Source organism: Pelobates fuscus, chromosome 1 (assembly GCF_036172605.1).
Source record: "Pelobates fuscus isolate aPelFus1 chromosome 1, aPelFus1.pri, whole genome shotgun sequence".
In the NCBI taxonomy this organism is placed as follows: domain Eukaryota; kingdom Metazoa; phylum Chordata; class Amphibia; order Anura; family Pelobatidae; genus Pelobates; species Pelobates fuscus.
The window spans coordinates 464,256,924-464,270,513 of record NC_086317.1 but is presented as its reverse complement, the minus strand read 5'-3'; the positions used below and the strand labels follow the sequence as shown (position 1 = coordinate 464,270,513).

General features: G+C 50.6%; 7 non-coding genes and 6 pseudogenes across 7 annotated transcripts; all 13 read left to right on the top strand.

Moving 5' to 3' along the window:
- Positions 1-604: 604 nt before the first annotated feature.
- LOC134577457 (5S ribosomal RNA) lies at positions 605-723 on the top strand. The gene has a single exon (XR_010086015.1). It is a non-coding gene; the product is annotated as a 5S ribosomal RNA (ribosomal RNA).
- A 1,036-nt stretch (positions 724-1,759) lies between these two features.
- On the top strand, positions 1,760-1,878 carry LOC134578106 (5S ribosomal RNA; annotated as a pseudogene).
- Positions 1,879-2,657: 779 nt separating this feature from the next.
- LOC134574443 (5S ribosomal RNA) lies at positions 2,658-2,776 on the top strand. The gene has a single exon (XR_010085438.1). It is a non-coding gene; the product is annotated as a 5S ribosomal RNA (ribosomal RNA).
- Positions 2,777-3,808: 1,032 nt separating this feature from the next.
- Positions 3,809-3,927, top strand: LOC134578100 (5S ribosomal RNA; annotated as a pseudogene).
- A 779-nt stretch (positions 3,928-4,706) lies between these two features.
- On the top strand, positions 4,707-4,825 carry LOC134574311 (5S ribosomal RNA). The gene has a single exon (XR_010085426.1). It is a non-coding gene; the product is annotated as a 5S ribosomal RNA (ribosomal RNA).
- Positions 4,826-5,857: 1,032 nt separating this feature from the next.
- Positions 5,858-5,976, top strand: LOC134578095 (5S ribosomal RNA; annotated as a pseudogene).
- Positions 5,977-6,759: 783 nt separating this feature from the next.
- On the top strand, positions 6,760-6,878 carry LOC134577475 (5S ribosomal RNA). Its single transcript, XR_010086018.1, has one exon. It is a non-coding gene; the product is annotated as a 5S ribosomal RNA (ribosomal RNA).
- A 1,026-nt stretch (positions 6,879-7,904) lies between these two features.
- Positions 7,905-8,023, top strand: LOC134578088 (5S ribosomal RNA; annotated as a pseudogene).
- A 771-nt stretch (positions 8,024-8,794) lies between these two features.
- Positions 8,795-8,913, top strand: LOC134574190 (5S ribosomal RNA). Its single transcript, XR_010085415.1, has one exon. It is a non-coding gene; the product is annotated as a 5S ribosomal RNA (ribosomal RNA).
- A 1,030-nt stretch (positions 8,914-9,943) lies between these two features.
- Positions 9,944-10,062, top strand: LOC134578083 (5S ribosomal RNA; annotated as a pseudogene).
- Positions 10,063-10,845: 783 nt separating this feature from the next.
- LOC134574068 (5S ribosomal RNA) lies at positions 10,846-10,964 on the top strand. The gene has a single exon (XR_010085404.1). It is a non-coding gene; the product is annotated as a 5S ribosomal RNA (ribosomal RNA).
- A 1,013-nt stretch (positions 10,965-11,977) lies between these two features.
- LOC134578082 (5S ribosomal RNA) lies at positions 11,978-12,096 on the top strand (annotated as a pseudogene).
- A 771-nt stretch (positions 12,097-12,867) lies between these two features.
- LOC134573947 (5S ribosomal RNA) lies at positions 12,868-12,986 on the top strand. Its single transcript, XR_010085393.1, has one exon. It is a non-coding gene; the product is annotated as a 5S ribosomal RNA (ribosomal RNA).
- The last annotated feature ends 604 nt before the right edge of the window (positions 12,987-13,590 follow it).

Sequence of the window (13,590 nt, the reverse complement as noted above, 5' to 3'; positions counted from 1 at the left end):
TCAGCAGCGTGGGCCTGGTTCACTCTACACCCCAAAGCGCTGGAATGAAAAGGCCGCTGCTAGCTGTAGGCTAAAGTAGCCAAGCGGTGTGCACAGCCGAGTAGTGGAGCAACGTTTCCAAAGCAGCACTTGTGGCCTATCTTTAGCAAATTGGTTTTCAAAGGGCTACCATCCCCTGTGTTGCCAACAAACCCCTGTGACAACAGACAGCAGCTTGTCAGTCCGAAGCAGAGAGAGGATCAAGGAGCAAGGATCCTAGGCAGACGCCACGTGCCAATTTTGGGTTGAAGCAAGAGTTATTGCAGTGCGCTGTTGCTTCGAAGTGCGTCACGGCGCAGTCTCACCAGCTTTCTCTGAGACAGAGGTTAGGATTGCATTTCCGAGCAGATCTAGGAGAGGCCTAAGTGCCAGCAGCTGCGCAGTGTAAAGGAAGGAGGTCACTTAGGAGTGTAGGGATAGAAGTAAGAAGTAGGCGTCAAGCGCATTTGTCAGTGGGCCCTTTGAGCAGTGAGTTGCAAGAGCAGCAAATGAAGAAGCTGGGAGGGAGGTAGGTGCCTGGGTGTTGAAGAACAGAATAAGAGGAGGTTAAAGGAGCCTAGTTTCTGCCTACGGCCATACCACCCTGAACACGCCCGATCTCGTCTGATCTTGGAAGCTAAGCAGGGTCGGGCCTGGTTAGTACTTGGATGGGAGACCGCCTGGGAATACCAGGTGTTGTAGGCTTTTGCTTTTTCGATCTCCTACCAGCAGGGGGCGATCTACGCTATGCAATTTCACATTCACTCATTCGGAGGATTTCTTTTTTTTTTTTTTTTTTTTTTTAAACACACATTTCTTTTCTGGCTTTACGTTTCAGTGTGGCGTTTTTTTCTTTCTTTCTTTCTTTCTTTCTTTCTTTCTTTCTTTCTTTCTCTCTCGCTTTCTTTTTCTTTTTCCTTCTCTCGTGTTTCTGGACACGAGTAACGAGGCAACAATACAATGTCTTTGAGTGATACAGGATAGAGAGAAGTGGGCAAGCACAAGTCAGTGTTACGGTGGTAAAGTGTCGGTCACAGCAACAACAAAAAACTAAATCAATGCGGTTGGTGATAGGATATGACGCGGTCCAAGAGAAAAGCAGCATTTAAAAAACAAAAAAAGAGAAATGTACAGATATTTCACTTCCATCTATCCACACATACATTGCAGGATGGCAGGCAGAAGTGACATTTAAGTGCAAGCCATAAGCAAGGCTTTCTATACTCCACTACTACGCAGTGCCGGGGCACCACGTAACGACCAGCACAGCCTCTAAAGCACATGCTAGGACCGCAAGGCAGGGCAGACGGGAGACGTATTTGCGCCAGCAGCTGAGCAATCCAAAAGAAGGGCGATGCTTGCAAGTGTATGTGCCCAATCAAGCAGCGGGCCCCAAGCACTTTTAGCCCGCATTACGTAATGCGCGCCGACAAGACTGGTTCCTAACAGTACTGGAGGCAACAGGGCTTCGCTTGCTTTCCCCCTAAAAGACCTAGGAAGCTACAAGTTGGCAGACCCAGGCTCGGCCTGCAGGAAAGAGGCAAAAAGAAAAGGGGGCGCCTAAAAGGCCGCTGCCACTACAGACTGAGCAAGAAGGACCGGGCGGGCTGAAAGACACATGCTCCAGCAGTGAACAAAAGCAACCAGCACTAGCAGCAGCAGCAGCAGCAACAACAAAGGCGGCATCGGGTGGAAGGAGCCTGTGCGCAGGATAAGGGGAGGTAAAGGAAGCCCTGCTGTGGCCTACGCCATACCACCCTTAGCGCGCCCGATCTCGTCTGATCTCGGAAGCTAAGCAGGGTTGGGCCTGGTTAGTACCTGTGATGGGAGACCATCTCGGAATACCAGGTGTTGTAGGCATTCAAACACTTTTCGCGCTCTCACTGCATCGCAGACCCAGAGCATGGCCAGTGGAGGCCTGCTGTCTTGTGCCCTTTTGCTGAAGAGGGAGAGGAGAGGGACAGAAAGATTGGGCTCCCGAACAGCACCGAGGGGCATGTTTTGTCAGCAGCGTGGGGCATGTTTTGTCAGCAGCGTGGGCCTGGTTCACTCTACACCCCAAAGCGCTGGAATGAAAAGGCCGCTGCTAGCTGTAGGCTAAAGTAGCCAAGCGGTGTGCACAGCCGAGTAGTGGAGCAACGTTTCCAAAGCAGCACTTGTGGCCTATCTTTAGCAAATTGGTTTTCAAAGGGCTACCATCCCCTGTGTTGCCAACAAACCCCTGTGACAACAGACAGCAGCTTGTCAGTCCGAAGCAGAGAGAGGATCAAGGAGCAAGGATCCTAGGCAGACGCCACGTGCCAATTTTGGGTTGAAGCAAGAGTTATTGCAGTGCGCTGTTGCTTCGAAGTGCGTCACGGCGCAGTCTCACCAGCTTTCTCTGAGACAGAGGTTAGGATTGCATTTCCGAGCAGATCTAGGAGAGGCCTAAGTGCCAGCAGCTGCGCAGTGTAAAGGAAGGAGGTCACTTAGGAGTGTAGGGATAGAAGTAAGAAGTAGGCGTCAAGCGCATTTGTCAGTGGGCCCTTTGAGCAGTGAGTTGCAAGAGCAGCAAATGAAGAAGCTGGGAGGGAGGGAGGGAGGTAGGTGCCTGGGTGTTGAAGAACAGAATAAGAGGAGGTTAAAGGAGCCTAGTTTCTGCCTACGGCCATACCACCCTGAACACGCCCGATCTCGTCTGATCTCGGAAGCTAAGCAGGGTCGGGCCTGGTTAGTACTTGGATGGGAGACCGCCTGGGAATACCAGGTGTTGTAGGCTTTTGCTTTTTCGATCTCCTACCAGCAGGGGGCGATCTACGCTATGCAATTTCACATTCACTCATTCGGAGGATTTCTTTTTTTTTTTTTTTTTTTTTTTAAACACACATTTCTTTTCTGGCTTTACGTTTCAGTGTGGCGTTTTTTTCTTTCTTTCTTTCTTTCTTTCTTTCTTTCTTTCTTTCTCTCTCGCTTTCTTTTTCTTTTTCCTTCTCTCGTGTTTCTGGACACGAGTAACGAGGCAACAATACAATGTCTTTGAGTGATACAGGATAGAGAGAAGTGGGCAAGCACAAGTCAGTGTTACGGTGGTAAAGTGTCGGTCACAGCAACAACAAAAAACTAAATCAATGCGGTTGGTGATAGGATATGACGCGGTCCAAGAGAAAAGCAGCATTTAAAAAACAAAAAAAGAGAAATGTACAGATATTTCACTTCCATCTATCCACACATACATTGCAGGATGGCAGGCAGAAGTGACATTTAAGTGCAAGCCATAAGCAAGGCTTTCTATACTCCACTACTACGCAGTGCCGGGGCACCACGTAACGACCAGCACAGCCTCTAAAGCACATGCTAGGACCGCAAGGCAGGGCAGACGGGAGACGTATTTGCGCCAGCAGCTGAGCAATCCAAAAGAAGGGCGATGCTTGCAAGTGTATGTGCCCAATCAAGCAGCGGGCCCCAAGCACTTTTAGCCCGCATTACGTAATGCGCGCCGACAAGACTGGTTCCTAACAGTACTGGAGGCAACAGGGCTTCGCTTGCTTTCCCCCTAAAAGACCTAGGAAGCTACAAGTTGGCAGACCCAGGCTCGGCCTGCAGGAAAGAGGCAAAAAGAAAAGGGGGCGCCTAAAAGGCCGCTGCCACTACAGACTGAGCAAGAAGGACCGGGCGGGCTGAAAGACACATGCTCCAGCAGTGAACAAAAGCAACCAGCACTAGCAGCAGCAGCAGCAGCAACAACAAAGGCGGCATCGGGTGGAAGGAGCCTGTGCGCAGGATAAGGGGAGGTAAAGGAAGCCCTGCTGTGGCCTACGCCATACCACCCTTAGCGCGCCCGATCTCGTCTGATCTCGGAAGCTAAGCAGGGTTGGGCCTGGTTAGTACCTGTGATGGGAGACCATCTCGGAATACCAGGTGTTGTAGGCATTCAAACACTTTTCGCGCTCTCACTGCATCGCAGACCCAGAGCATGGCCAGTGGAGGCCTGCTGTCTTGTGCCCTTTTGCTGAAGAGGGAGAGGAGAGGGACAGAAAGATTGGGCTCCCGAACAGCACCGAGGGGCATGTTTTGTCAGCAGCGTGGGGCATGTTTTGTCAGCAGCGTGGGCCTGGTTCACTCTACACCCCAAAGCGCTGGAATGAAAAGGCCGCTGCTAGCTGTAGGCTAAAGTAGCCAAGCGGTGTGCACAGCCGAGTAGTGGAGCAACGTTTCCAAAGCAGCACTTGTGGCCTATCTTTAGCAAATTGGTTTTCAAAGGGCTACCATCCCCTGTGTTGCCAACAAACCCCTGTGACAACAGACAGCAGCTTGTCAGTCCGAAGCAGAGAGAGGATCAAGGAGCAAGGATCCTAGGCAGACGCCACGTGCCAATTTTGGGTTGAAGCAAGAGTTATTGCAGTGCGCTGTTGCTTCGAAGTGCGTCACGGCGCAGTCTCACCAGCTTTCTCTGAGACAGAGGTTAGGATTGCATTTCCGAGCAGATCTAGGAGAGGCCTAAGTGCCAGCAGCTGCGCAGTGTAAAGGAAGGAGGTCACTTAGGAGTGTAGGGATAGAAGTAAGAAGTAGGCGTCAAGCGCATTTGTCAGTGGGCCCTTTGAGCAGTGAGTTGCAAGAGCAGCAAATGAAGAAGCTGGGAGGGAGGGAGGGAGGTAGGTGCCTGGGTGTTGAAGAACAGAATAAGAGGAGGTTAAAGGAGCCTAGTTTCTGCCTACGGCCATACCACCCTGAACACGCCCGATCTCGTCTGATCTCGGAAGCTAAGCAGGGTCGGGCCTGGTTAGTACTTGGATGGGAGACCGCCTGGGAATACCAGGTGTTGTAGGCTTTTGCTTTTTCGATCTCCTACCAGCAGGGGGCGATCTACGCTATGCAATTTCACATTCACTCATTCGGAGGATTTCTTTTTTTTTTTTTTTTTTTTTTTAAACACACATTTCTTTTCTGGCTTTACGTTTCAGTGTGGCGTTTTTTTCTTTCTTTCTTTCTTTCTTTCTTTCTTTCTTTCTTTCTCTCTCGCTTTCTTTTTCTTTTTCCTTCTCTCGTGTTTCTGGACACGAGTAACGAGGCAACAATACAATGTCTTTGAGTGATACAGGATAGAGAGAAGTGGGCAAGCACAAGTCAGTGTTACGGTGGTAAAGTGTCGGTCACAGCAACAACAAAAAACTAAATCAATGCGGTTGGTGATAGGATATGACGCGGTCCAAGAGAAAAGCAGCATTTAAAAAACAAAAAAAGAGAAATGTACAGATATTTCACTTCCATCTATCCACACATACATTGCAGGATGGCAGGCAGAAGTGACATTTAAGTGCAAGCCATAAGCAAGGCTTTCTATACTCCACTACTACGCAGTGCCGGGGCACCACGTAACGACCAGCACAGCCTCTAAAGCACATGCTAGGACCGCAAGGCAGGGCAGACGGGAGACGTATTTGCGCCAGCAGCTGAGCAATCCAAAAGAAGGGCGATGCTTGCAAGTGTATGTGCCCAATCAAGCAGCGGGCCCCAAGCACTTTTAGCCCGCATTACGTAATGCGCGCCGACAAGACTGGTTCCTAACAGTACTGGAGGCAACAGGGCTTCGCTTGCTTTCCCCCTAAAAGACCTAGGAAGCTACAAGTTGGCAGACCCAGGCTCGGCCTGCAGGAAAGAGGCAAAAAGAAAAGGGGGCGCCTAAAAGGCCGCTGCCACTACAGACTGAGCAAGAAGGACCGGGCGGGCTGAAAGACACATGCTCCAGCAGTGAACAAAAGCAACCAGCACTAGCAGCAGCAGCAGCAGCAACAACAAAGGCGGCATCGGGTGGAAGGAGCCTGTGCGCAGGATAAGGGGAGGTAAAGGAAGCCCTGCTGTGGCCTACGCCATACCACCCTTAGCGCGCCCGATCTCGTCTGATCTCGGAAGCTAAGCAGGGTTGGGCCTGGTTAGTACCTGTGATGGGAGACCATCTCGGAATACCAGGTGTTGTAGGCATTCAAACACTTTTCGCGCTCTCACTGCATCGCAGACCCAGAGCATGGCCAGTGGAGGCCTGCTGTCTTGTGCCCTTTTGCTGAAGAGGGAGAGGAGAGGGACAGAAAGATTGGGCTCCCGAACAGCACCGAGGGGCATGTTTTGTCAGCAGCGTGGGGCATGTTTTGTCAGCAGCGTGGGCCTGGTTCACTCTACACCCCAAAGCGCTGGAATGAAAAGGCCGCTGCTAGCTGTAGGCTAAAGTAGCCAAGCGGTGTGCACAGCCGAGTAGTGGAGCAACGTTTCCAAAGCAGCACTTGTGGCCTATCTTTAGCAAATTGGTTTTCAAAGGGCTACCATCCCCTGTGTTGCCAACAAACCCCTGTGACAACAGACAGCAGCTTGTCAGTCCGAAGCGGAGAGAGGATCAAGGAGCAAGGATCCTAGGCAGACGCCACGTGCCAATTTTGGGTTGAAGCAAGAGTTATTGCAGTGCGCTGTTGCTTCGAAGTGCGTCACGGCGCAGTCTCACCAGCTTTCTCTGAGACAGAGGTTAGGATTGCATTTCCGAGCAGATCTAGGAGACGCCTAAGTGCCAGCAGCTGCGCAGTGTAAAGGAAGGAGGTCACTTAGGAGTGTAGGGATAGAAGTAAGAAGTAGGCGTCAAGCGCATTTGTCAGTGGGCCCTTTGAGCAGTGAGTTGCAAGAGCAGCAAATGAAGAAGCTGGGAGGGAGGGAGGGAGGGAGGTAGGTGCCTGGGTGTTGAAGAACAGAATAAGAGGAGGTTAAAGGAGCCTAGTTTCTGCCTACGGCCATACCACCCTGAACACGCCCGATCTCGTCTGATCTCGGAAGCTAAGCAGGGTCGGGCCTGGTTAGTACTTGGATGGGAGACCGCCTGGGAATACCAGGTGTTGTAAGCTTTTGCTTTTTCGATCTCCTACCAGCAGGGGGCGATCTACGCTATGCAATTTCACATTCACTCATTCGGAGGATTTCTTTTTTTTTTTTTTTTTTTTTTTTTAAACACACATTTCTTTTCTGGCTTTACGTTTCAGTGTGGCGTTTTTTTCTTTCTTTCTTTCTTTCTTTCTTTCTTTCTCTTTCGCTTTCTTTTTCTTTTTCCTTCTCTCGTGTTTCTGGACACGAGTAACGAGGCAACAATACAATGTCTTTGAGTGATACAGGATAGAGAGAAGTGGGCAAGCACAAGTCAGTGTTACGGTGGTAAAGTGTCGGTCACAGCAACAACAAAAAACTAAATCAATGCGGTTGGTGATAGGATATGACGCGGTCCAAGAGAAAAGCAGCATTTAAAAAACAAAAAGAGAGAAATGTACAGATATTTCACTTCCATCTATCCACACATACATTGCAGGATGGCAGGCAGAAGTGACATTTAAGTGCAAGCCATAAGCAAGGCTTTCTATACTCCACTACTACGCAGTGCCGGGGCACCACGTAACGACCAGCACAGCCTCTAAAGCACATGCTAGGACCGCAAGGCAGGGCAGACGGGAGACGTATTTGCGCCAGCAGCTGAGCAATCCAAAAGAAGGGCGATGCTTGCAAGTGTATGTGCCCAATCAAGCAGCGGGCCCCAAGCACTTTTAGCCCGCATTACGTAATGCGCGCCGACAAGACTGGTTCCTAACAGTACTGGAGGCAACAGGGCTTCGCTTGCTTTCCCCCTAAAAGACCTAGGAAGCTACAAGTTGGCAGACCCAGGCTCGGCCTGCAGGAAAGAGGCAAAAAGAAAAGGGGGCGCCTAAAAGGCCGCTGCCACTACAGACTGAGCAAGAAGGACCGGGCGGGCTGAAAGACACATGCTCCAGCAGTGAACAAAAGCAACCAGCACTAGCAGCAGCAGCAGCAGCAACAACAAAGGCGGCATCGGGTGGAAGGAGCCTGTGCGCAGGATAAGGGGAGGTAAAGGAAGCCCTGCTGTGGCCTACGCCATACCACCCTTAGCGCGCCCGATCTCGTCTGATCTCGGAAGCTAAGCAGGGTTGGGCCTGGTTAGTACCTGTGATGGGAGACCATCTCGGAATACCAGGTGTTGTAGGCATTCGAACACTTTTCGCGCTCTCACTGCATCGCAGACCCAGAGCATGGCCAGTGGAGGCCTGCTGTCTTGTGCCCTTTTGCTGAAGAGGGAGAGGAGAGGGACAGAAAGATTAGGCTCCCGAACAGCACCGAGGGGCATGTTTTGTCAGCAGCGTGGGGCATGTTTTGTCAGCAGCGTGGGCCTGGTTCACTCTACACCCCAAAGCGCTGGAATGAAAAGGCCGCTGCTAGCTGTAGGCTAAAGTAGCCAAGCGGTGTGCACAGCCGAGTAGTGGAGCAACGTTTCCAAAGCAGCACTTGTGGCCTATCTTTAGCAAATTGGTTTTCAAAGGGCTACCATCCCCTGTGTTGCCAACAAACCCCTGTGACAACAGACAGCAGCTTGTCAGTCCGAAGCGGAGAGAGGATCAAGGAGCAAGGATCCTAGGCAGACGCCACGTGCCAATTTTGGGTTGAAGCAAGAGTTATTGCAGTGCGCTGTTGCTTCGAAGTGCGTCACGGCGCAGTCTCACCAGCTTTCTCTGAGACAGAGGTTAGGATTGCATTTCCGAGCAGATCTAGGAGAGGCCTAAGTGCCAGCAGCTGCGCAGTGTAAAGGAAGGAGGTCACTTAGGAGTGTAGGGATAGAAGTAAGAAGTAGGCGTCAAGCGCATTTGTCAGTGGGCCCTTTGAGCAGTGAGTTGCAAGAGCAGCAAATGAAGAAGCTGGGAGGGAGGTAGGTGCCTGGGTGTTGAAGAACAGAATAAGAGGAGGTTAAAGGAGCCTAGTTTCTGCCTACGGCCATACCACCCTGAACACGCCCGATCTCGTCTGATCTCGGAAGCTAAGCAGGGTCGGGCCTGGTTAGTACTTGGATGGGAGACCGCCTGGGAATACCAGGTGTTGTAGGCTTTTGCTTTTTCGATCTCCTACCAGCAGGGGGCGATCTACGCTATGCAATTTCACATTCACTCATTCGGAGGATTTCTTTTTTTTTTTTTTTTTTTTTTTTTAAACACACATTTCTTTTCTGGCTTTACGTTTCAGTGTGGCGTTTTTTTCTTTCTTTCTTTCTTTCTTTCTTTCTTTCTTTCTCTCTCGCTTTCTTTTTCTTTTTCCTTCTCTCGTGTTTCTGGACACGAGTAACGAGGCAACAATACAATGTCTTTGAGTGATACAGGATAGAGAGAAGTGGGCAAGCACAAGTCAGTGTTACGGTGGTAAAGTGTCGGTCACAGCAACAACAAAAAACTAAATCAATGCGGTTGGTGATAGGATATGACGCGGTCCAAGAGAAAAGCAGCATTTAAAAAACAAAAAAAGAGAAATGTACAGATATTTCACTTCCATCTATCCACACATACATTGCAGGATGGCAGGCAGAAGTGACATTTAAGTTCAAGCCATAAGCAAGGCTTTCTATACTCCACTACTACGCAGTGCCGGGGCACCACGTAACGACCAGCACAGCCTCTAAAGCACATGCTAGGACCGCAAGGCAGGGCAGACGGGAGACGTATTTGCGCCAGCAGCTGAGCAATCCAAAATAAGGGCGATGCTTGCAAGTGTATGTGCCCAATCAAGCAGCGGGCCCCAAGCACTTTTAGCCTGCATTACGTAATGCGCGCCGACAAGACTGGTTCCTAACAGTACTGGAGGCAACAGGGCTTCGCTTGCTTTCCCCCTAAAAGACCTAGGAAGCTACAAGTTGGCAGACCCAGGCTCGGCCTGCAGGAAAGAGGCAAAAAGAAAAGGGGGCGCCTAAAAGGCCGCTGCCACTACAGACTGAGCAAGAAGGACCGGGCGGGCTGAAAGACACATGCTCCAGCAGTGAACAAAAGCAACCAGCACTAGCAGCAGCAGCAGCAGCAACAACAAAGGCGGCATCGGGTGGAAGGAGCCTGTGCGCAGGATAAGGGGAGGTAAAGGAAGCCCTGCTGTGGCCTACGCCATACCACCCTTAGCGCGCCCGATCTCGTCTGATCTCGGAAGCTAAGCAGGGTTGGGCCTGGTTAGTACCTGTGATGGGAGACCATCTCGGAATACCAGGTGTTGTAGGCATTCGAACACTTTTCGCGCTCTCACTGCATCGCAGACCCAGAGCATGGCCAGTGGAGGCCTGCTGTCTTGTGCCCTTTTGCTGAAGAGGGAGAGGAGAGGGACAGAAAGATTGGGCTCCCGAACAGCACCGAGGGGCATGTTTTGTCAGCAGCGTGGGGCATGTTTTGTCAGCAGCGTGGGCCTGGTTCACTCTACACCCCAAAGCGCTGGAATGAAAAGGCCGCTGCTAGCTGTAGGCTAAAGTAGCCAAGCGGTGTGCACAGCCGAGTAGTGGAGCAACGTTTCCAAAGCAGCACTTGTGGCCTATCTTTAGCAAATTGGTTTTCAAAGGGCTACCATCCCCTGTGTTGCCAACAAACCCCTGTGACAACAGACAGCAGCTTGTCAGTCCGAAGCGGAGAGAGGATCAAGGAGCAAGGATCCTAGGCAGACGCCACGTGCCAATTTTGGGTTGAAGCAAGAGTTATTGCAGTGCGCTGTTGCTTCGAAGTGCGTCACGGCGCAGTCTCACCAGCTTTCTCTGAGACAGAGGTTAGGATTGCATTTCCGAGCAGATCTAGGAGAGGCCTAAGTGCCAGCAGCTGCGCAGTGTAAAGGAAGGAGGTCACTTAGGAGTGTAGGGATAGAAGTAAGAAGTAGGCGTCAAGCGCATTTGTCAGTGGGCCCTTTGAGCAGTGAGTTGCAAGAGCAGCAAATGAAGAAGCTGGGAGGGAGGGAGGGAGGGAGGTAGGTGCCTGGGTGTTGAAGAACAGAATAAGAGGAGGTTAAAGGAGCCTAGTTTCTGCCTACGGCCATACCACCCTGAACACGCCCGATCTCGTCTGATCTCGGAAGCTAAGCAGGGTCGGGCCTGGTTAGTACTTGGATGGGAGACCGCCTGGGAATACCAGGTGTTGTAGGCTTTTGCTTTTTCGATCTCCTACCAGCAGGGGGCGATCTACGCTATGCAATTTCACATTCACTCATTCGGAGGATTTCTTTTTTTTTTTTTTTTAAACACACATTTCTTTTCTGGCTTTACGTTTCAGTGTGGCGTTTTTTTCTTTCTTTCTTTCTTTCTTTCTTTCTCTCTCGCTTTCTTTTTCTTTTTCCTTCTCTCGTGTTTCTGGACACGAGTAACGAGGCAACAATACAATGTCTTTGAGTGATACAGGATAGAGAGAAGTGGGCAAGCACAAGTCAGTGTTACGGTGGTAAAGTGTCGGTCACAGCAACAACAAAAAACTAAATCAATGCGGTTGGTGATAGGATATGACGCGGTCCAAGAGAAAAGCAGCATTTAAAAAACAAAAAAAGAGAAATGTACAGATATTTCACTTCCATCTATCCACACATACATTGCAGGATGGCAGGCAGAAGTGACATTTAAGTTCAAGCCATAAGCAAGGCTTTCTATACTCCACTACTACGCAGTGCCGGGGCACCACGTAACGACCAGCACAGCCTCTAAAGCACATGCTAGGACCGCAAGGCAGGGCAGACGGGAGACGTATTTGCGCCAGCAGCTGAGCAATCCAAAAGAAGGGCGATGCTTGCAAGTGTATGTGCCCAATCAAGCAGCGGGCCCCAAGCACTTTTAGCCCGCATTACGTAATGCGCGCCGACAAGACTGGTTCCTAACAGTACTGGAGGCAACAGGGCTTCGCTTGCTTTCCCCCTAAAAGACCTAGGAAGCTACAAGTTGGCAGACCCAGGCTCGGCCTGCAGGAAAGAGGCAAAAAGAAAAGGGGGCGCCTAAAAGGCCGCTGCCACTACAGACTGAGCAAGAAGGACCGGGCGGGCTGAAAGACACATGCTCCAGCAGTGAACAAAAGCAACCAGCACTAGCAGCAGCAGCAGCAGCAACAACAAAGGCGGCATCGGGTGGAAGGAGCCTGTGCGCAGGATAAGGGGAGGTAAAGGAAGCCCTGCTGTGGCCTACGCCATACCACCCTTAGCGCGCCCGATCTCGTCTGATCTCGGAAGCTAAGCAGGGTTGGGCCTGGTTAGTACCTGTGATGGGAGACCATCTCGGAATACCAGGTGTTGTAGGCATTCGAACACTTTTCGCGCTCTCACTGCATCGCAGACCCAGAGCATGGCCAGTGGAGGCCTGCTGTCTTGTGCCCTTTTGCTGAAGAGGGAGAGGAGAGGGACAGAAAGATTAGGCTCCCGAACAGCACCGAGGGGCATGTTTTGTCAGCAGCGTGGGGCATGTTTTGTCAGCAGCGTGGGCCTGGTTCACTCTACACCCCAAAGCGCTGGAATGAAAAGGCCGCTGCTAGCTGTAGGCTAAAGTAGCCAAGCGGTGTGCACAGCCGAGTAGTGGAGCAACGTTTCCAAAGCAGCACTTGTGGCCTATCTTTAGCAAATTGGTTTTCAAAGGGCTACCATCCCCTGTGTTGCCAACAAACCCCTGTGACAACAGACAGCAGCTTGTCAGTCCGAAGCGGAGAGAGGATCAAGGAGCAAGGATCCTAGGCAGACGCCACGTGCCAATTTTGGGTTGAAGCAAGAGTTATTGCAGTGCGCTGTTGCTTCGAAGTGCGTCACGGCGCAGTCTCACCAGCTTTCTCTGAGACAGAGGTTAGGATTGCATTTCCGAGCAGATCTAGGAGAGGCCTAAGTGCCAGCAGCTGCGCAGTGTAAAGGAAGGAGGTCACTTAGGAGTGTAGGGATAGAAGTAAGAAGTAGGCGTCAAGCGCATTTGTCAGTGGGCCCTTTGAGCAGTGAGTTGCAAGAGCAGCAAATGAAGAAGCTGGGAGGGAGGTAGGTGCCTGGGTGTTGAAGAACAGAATAAGAGGAGGTTAAAGGAGCCTAGTTTCTGCCTACGGCCATACCACCCTGAACACGCCCGATCTCGTCTGATCTCGGAAGCTAAGCAGGGTCGGGCCTGGTTAGTACTTGGATGGGAGACCGCCTGGGAATACCAGGTGTTGTAGGCTTTTGCTTTTTCGATCTCCTACCAGCAGGGGGCGATCTACGCTATGCAATTTCACATTCACTCATTCGGAGGATTTCTTTTTTTTTTTTTTTTTTTTTTTTTAAACACACATTTCTTTTCTGGCTTTACGTTTCAGTGTGGCGTTTTTTTCTTTCTTTCTTTCTTTCTTTCTTTCTTTCTTTCTTTCTCTCTCGCTTTCTTTTTCTTTTTCCTTCTCTCGTGTTTCTGGACACGAGTAACGAGGCAACAATACAATGTCTTTGAGTGATACAGGATAGAGAGAAGTGGGCAAGCACAAGTCAGTGTTACGGTGGTAAAGTGTCGGTCACAGCAACAACAAAAAACTAAATCAATGCGGTTGGTGATAGGATATGACGCGGTCCAAGAGAAAAGCAGCATTTAAAAAACAAAAAAAGAGAAATGTACAGATATTTCACTTCCATCTATCCACACATACATTGCAGGATGGCAGGCAGAAGTGACATTTAAGTTCAAGCCATAAGCAAGGCTTTCTATACTCCACTACTACGCAGTGCCGGGGCACCACGTAACGACCAGCACAGCCTCTAAAGCACATGCTAGGACCGCAAGGCAGGGCAGACGGG